Here is a 6,773-nt window from a genome sequence, read left to right on the forward strand (position 1 = left end):
TGTACTTCTTGCTATGGTATGCCATGACTGAAATTTGAGCCCAATTGGACGGGGACTTCATCAAACGTTTACAACTTCTAATCCATTTGGACTAAATAGGGCAGTACTTCGTACTGACAACAATGGCAGACCGTAACCACACATCACACTTATATCGCAAATAGTTCGTTCGCAGACCCATGTTTACTGAAACGTTTTTTTTATTTTATTGTTACATAGTTTCACTTGTTTCTCGTCACTGTAGGAAAGCGTCGCAAAACTCACACAACGCATACGCTACAAGACGTGTATTGTGCATGACGGAATGGTTTATTTTTAAAATTTCGAGAGCGAATGTTTGTAGAAGAGTCATCTTTCGAGTACACAGATTACAGAGATTTCGCTAAAATAGCATTAAGGTTATGGCAGAGAAATTCGAGCTCACACAGAGCCTTACCACCAATCATTCTTTCTGCGGACCAGGACAGGGACAGGAAAGGGGCAAAGTGGCAGTAGTGCACAGTGTGTCCTCCGCCACGCATCATAAGATTCCTTGCTGGTTGTAGATGCAGACGTACCGGTTTTCGGCATTAATAATGGTGCATCGTGCTGTTAATGGATACCACTGCTGACACTAATGTTAATGTATATGATCCAACTTCTGGTCACCAATGTTAACGTATACGGGCAAGGAAGGGGGGAGAAGGTTGTTACATATGCCCCGTGGCTACAGTGTGCAGGAGGTCGAGCGGTCACGATTTGAGAGTGGGCATACAGGGCTGCCGTTAAATGACAAAACAGGACATTAGGTACAATAAACAGAATACGTTTCGGTTCACGGTGTACAAGGAACACGGCTATGGTCGGAAGTTACCAGGTTTAGGCCAGTCTAAGAGGTCGAAAAGTTAATTGAAACGGGCAATGGAAGGGGAAGCGGTTCATGTTAAGTTACGTTGGTGGCCTGTCGTTGAAAGCAGAACCAGAGGCTCTGCCTTCCGAAAAGACGTCGATTGTGCTCGAGGTCTGGATTACAAGAGATATAGGCAACTGTGTTCCGCACAGCAGCAGCGTCCACACACGTGACCTGTATCCCAAGCACACTATTGGCTAATACCAATGGCGTGAATCCGCTAGCGGTTTCAGCAGAGGTCTCATGGCGTCTCTTGTCAGCAGCTTTAACTGGACAGATCTGCCTCGGTTTTGAAAGACACGCAACTGAAACCTTTGAGCTGTTACTGCTTGGCATCGTTACAACGTTTTACAGCCGACTAACCTTAGCGATGGCTAAACGCATGCTGAGTCTGGCCTCCGTGTGCGCAACAATTACCCACGCTACGCTCCAGGGCGTCAGCACTTCCCCTGTCACGTTCAAAATATAATGGTGTGTTCGCCTCAGGGGAAGATTGGTTTCCATGCGGTCTCGTTTTACAGTTTACGTAGTACTTCTGTTCCGGCAGACAAACTGTAAATACAGATGTAATTGATATAGTTAGTAACCTACGCAATCACATAAACGGAAAAACTTAGTAAGATTTTAGTTAAAAGTAATCTACATTTCACTCAGACGGGGACTAATAAATAGCGCATATATGTGAAAAACATTTGCAGTCTTGGTACGCTCTCTTGTCACACACCATATGTTACTTTTCCACCGTTCCACACGATGTCACTCAAATAATGGGAATATAACTAGTTTGATCAGAAGTCCTGTTTTTCCTGCAGCTGCTCTTTAGTAATTCCCAGTACATCTAACTTCAATCTATCGATTTGCCTTTATAAATTTTCTTGCCTACTTTTCCGGTTAATGAATTTAACATTCCACGCTCTGACTGTAGAACGCCCTGCATTAAGTCTTTACATTAATAACATGCCGGAGGTGTAGTGTTTTAAAGCTTTGACAAAAGTCATTTACCTGCTGGCATATTTTTATGCGCGGTATCTCATATTACCCATCGCTAACAAATGTCAGCCATTTCGAAGATGCCTAAATAAAGGTGAAACGCGTCATCGATAAATAGTAAAAAAAATTTTATCACTGCTACCAAGACTGCTTCTTTCTTCATATCACACATACTGACTGCTGTATCAGCCCCGGAATGAAATGGAAAAAGTTTTATACTTCCGACGTGTCTACGTCCAAAGCTCTTACTTCTCGACTTAGTTTCTCATTGACCGGCTGCAAACTACCCGTCCCTACTTGCTTTCCTGTTCCAATCTCCTCATCTCAGAATAGGACTAGCACCAGTCGTCCTCAGTTACTTGTTGCATGTATTCTACTCTCTGTCTTCCCCTACATATATTAACCCCTACAACTCCTACTAGCACTTTGGAGGTTTTTCCCTTATGTCTTAACGGTTATCCTGTCGCGTTTCCCTTCCTTTCAGTGTTTTCCAGATGTTCCTCTTATCGTCGAATCTTGGGAGAATCTCTCGAGAATTTTTCTACTTCCTTCTTTTGTCGATCTGTTGAAATATTTCTTCTGCTACCTCAGGCTCCTTCGCAGTAATATTATTGTAGATACGTGTATTTCTATTCAATTTCTGTAAGTGCCGGTTTAGAGACGTCTATTACTCTTAAACTGAAATACCTGCTATGATATTCAATACTGTAGTATCTGTAACCCCAGAGGACATCAGAACGTCTCAGTACTTCAGAATCCCTATTCCTTAAATGTTCATTCTTCCTGACGATTCTCCTATTTCATTCCTATTTCTTCTTCTCCCTGGCCTTATTCCGTGTCTCCGCGGGGTCGGCATGTTGTTTCGGATTTCGCACCTTTCCTAACGTCATCGCTACCCCCCCCCCCCCCCCACCGCTCCCCGCCCCACCCTCTGAATGAAACTGTCACCCCCATGTGTCTGAGTCTGGTCTTACTTCACGTGAAAGCATAAGAACGTTTCCTGAACGTTTGTGAACCATGTAAATGAGGCAGGACGTGGCTACCAGCTTGGTATTCAACTAGTCTGGTGTGACAATGAAAAACTGCCTGAAACCTACATCGAGCCTGGTCAAGTCACCTGCCCTCGTCGTTATTCTGCCGAGTGATTTCGATCCGGCGCTGGTGCCTCCACCTGTCCCTGAACAGGGAGCTTCACTGCGCTCGACCACCTGGGCAGGTCAGTCTCACTATTAGGGGAAGCCGGGAGGGACGGAATAATGGGACAGTGCGCAACTAGGGGTTTATTTTGGCGGCAGATTGGTACACTCGAGAATCACTGTCAAGACCTATTTGCGAAACGACAAATATGGTTGGTTGGTTGGTTGTTTTGGGGAAGGAGACCAGACAGCGTGGTCATCGGTCTCATCGGATTAGGGAAGGATGGGGAAGGATGTCGGCCGTGCCCTTTCAGAGGAACCATCCCAGCATTTGCCTGGAGTGATTTAGGGAAATCACGGAAAACCTAAATCAGGATGACCAGACGCGGGATTGAACCGTCGTCCTCCCGAATGCGAGTCCAGTGTCTAAGCACTGCGCCACCTCGCTCGGTGACAAATATGGTAACATGCGATTGTAGAAGAGTTACTCTTTGATTGTTCTGACAGTACGTGGTTACACCGATTTTACGCCTACATATTGCAATATTAGTAACTCTTTATTTGCAAGGAACATCGCGTAGTACTTCTGAATAACACAGACACGGCAATATATCTTATTAATTCGCCGACACCAGACAAACGATTTTCAGTTAAAAGTGTCTACTGCACGGGAATATACACAATGAATGAACGAGTGCAGTCTGTGTATCACAAGATATGGAAATTGGGGTCTGGCGTTGAGTTGGCTCGTGAAACTCGGGTCGACTTACGGTCCCGCACAAATTTACATTGTCGTCATTTCATTATACAGCTGACGTTCGTCCACATTCGCAACTGCGAATACATTTCATGTATTCTCTGTCCCTAGTCGACTGCGCCATCTAGCTGTAGCTTCTGCAGTTTATTCCACTTATAACACACTGTAATATGGATTTCCTGGGCCTGCCCATCGATTCCAGAATTTTTGTTCCAAGATGCTTCTTTTCTGAAGCTCAGACAAAACATGTACACTCCTATTACAGAGCCTCAGGCGGAGGTAGGAGAATAGTCGCTGTGGGAACAGATCAAAATAGCGTCGGTGCGTGGCCCTGCCACCGCATTCAGCAAGGCCAAACGTGAAGCGCATGTCGGCCACCTCATCATCAGTAACCCTATCCGTACTGCTTTGTACCAATGCTAGCGTACAATTAACACTGCAGAAAAAAACATGGGACCGCATCGAGCTGTACAGAACGTAGGTCTGAGGACTTAAAGTTGGCATTACTGCTGCCAAAAGCGAGCACCGTGAGTGAAGGGAATAAGTACGTTTCCAAAAAAGACATACAGGAAATATCGCCGACATTTGCACCGCTATGCAGATAGTTTCAGCGCAATACAAATACATAGATAAATGGTTGTAAGAAATCAAGCAAATTTCAGTCACACTGCAAAAAAAAAAAAAAAAAAAAACACCGGAAATCATGGTACCCTCTTAGCCAAATGTAATCTGAAAATATTCCTCAACAGACATTTAAATCTTGTCGGAAGAGTTCGCATTCGCCTAGTAAGAACAGTAGCGTTCCAGGTTCAAATGGCCCTGAGCACTATGGGACTTAAATTCTGAGGTCATCAGTCCCCTAGAACTTAGAACTACTTAAACCTAACTAACCTAAGGACATCACACACATCCATGCCCGAGGCAGGATTCGAACCTGCGACTGTGGCAGTCGCGCGGTTCCGGACTGCGCGCCTAGGACCGCTAGACCACCGCGGTCGGCCAGCGTTTCCAGAATGAGATTTTCACTCTGCAGCGGAGTATGCGCTGACATGAAACTTCCTGGCAGATTAAAACTGTGTGCCGGACCGAGACTCGAACTCGGGACCTTTGCCTTTCGCCGGCAAGTGCTCCACCAACTGAGCTACCCAAGCACGACTCACGCCCCGTTCTCACTGCTTTACTTCTGCCAGTACCTCATCTCCTACCTTCCAAACTTTACAGAAGCGCACAATCCGCTGCAGAGTGAAAATCTCATTCTGGAAACATCCCCAAAGCTGTGGCTAAGCTATGTCTTTCTTTCAGGAGTGCGAGTTCGGCAAGGTTCGCAGGAGAGCTTCTGTAAAGTTTGGAAGGTAGGAGACGAGGTACTGGCAGAAGTAAAGCTGTGAGGACGGGGCGTGAGTCGTGCTTGGGTAGCTCAGTTGGTGGAGCACTTGCGGCGAAAGGCAAAGGTCCAAAGTTCGAGTCTCGGTCCGGCACACAGTTTTAATATGCCAGGAAGTTTCACAGTAGCGTTATTTGCGAAGATCGGGCTGAAAGAGTTTTAGGAAAATATACAGCGTATCGCCGTCAGTCATCAACATACTGTATAAATGATCTTCAAATGGTTCAAATGGGTCTGAGCACTATGGGACTTAACATCTGAGGTCATCAGTCCCCTAGCACTTCGAACTGCTTAAACCTAACTAACCTAAGAACATCACACACATCCATGCCCGAGGCAGGATTCGAACCTGCGACCGTAGCGGTCGCCCGGTTCCAGACTGTAGCCGCTAGAACCGTTCGGTCGCTACGCCCGGCTAAATGATCTTCCTAAGAATTGTTCTACATAAATTGTTTAGATACAACTGACTAACAGAAGTTGAAGAATGTCTTTATTTTAAATGGTCTTCCTCATTCTCAAAGAAAGTGTAAACACTGGAGGTGATTATGTGGAAAAGATTAAAATATAATGGCCAGAATTGTTTTCTTTTCTTTCTGTGGTGGATGAAGAAATGCTATGGAGGTTTTATGCAGTGTGTTATTTTTATCAGTAACAGGTGTCATCTGACATTTGTGTCCCCTTTCTTTCAAAACAGATTTATATTAGTAGTAACCCACATTTTCATACACAAATATTAACTATCGACAAAAGGGTTGATTAATCTGCCTATAGATGATTACCTTGGCATTCTGAAACAGAGTTATATAGCTGCACGCATAATACTGGTAAATTTTGCACAATGGCAATTTAATATACAGCGTCCGCACAATGAGTGCCGCAAAGTACGCGAGCGGTCATGTTTTAGTAATTCAGAAGACAGTGAAAAGCAGTTCTCTTTCATATTGTAAAGCACAAAATTTACGCAGTGAGACTCACAATGGCTACTTTCATGTGTACGAGAGCTATTCTAAACAGTGGAAGAATCGATGCGGTAAAACACGCTTCTCATATAAGCTGCTTCAACAACATTTAATTAACAACAAGTACGGAAAGCGGTGCCAACAAAGGGAAACGCTTTATACCTCCAAGCGTAATCAAGAACTTTTGTCGTGTAGTAGGGGCCGCTGTTCAGAGGTAGAACGAAGAAGGGAAAATGTTTTGTTCCACATCACCATAACCGTAAGTCTGTGCTGGTGTATTATATTGTACTCTCGTGCGTTCCTGACATAAAATAAATATATTTACATAGTACGATAAAGGAAACATTCATTCTTGTTTCTTAAGGCTCACAGTAACGGGAAATAGTCCGAAGGTATCCAATTACAAGGTTACTAGTGATATGGGTGTGTGTAATTAAGAGTACCGCTACGAAATAAAATATTCCAATGATCAAATAGGCCCATATTCGGATCTTCGGGAGGCAACCACTCTGAGGGATTCTGTCAACAGAAAAAGAAAACAGATGTCTCAGAGGTCAGAGCGTCAGGTGTTGAATTTCGTAACACTGGTACGCCGGGAACTTGGAAAATGAACTGATAAGGTTTAATATCGGTGTAGTGGGAATTAGATGTATACGAT

Source organism: Schistocerca nitens, chromosome 5 (assembly GCF_023898315.1).
Source record: "Schistocerca nitens isolate TAMUIC-IGC-003100 chromosome 5, iqSchNite1.1, whole genome shotgun sequence".
Lineage (NCBI taxonomy): Eukaryota > Metazoa > Arthropoda > Insecta > Orthoptera > Acrididae > Schistocerca > Schistocerca nitens.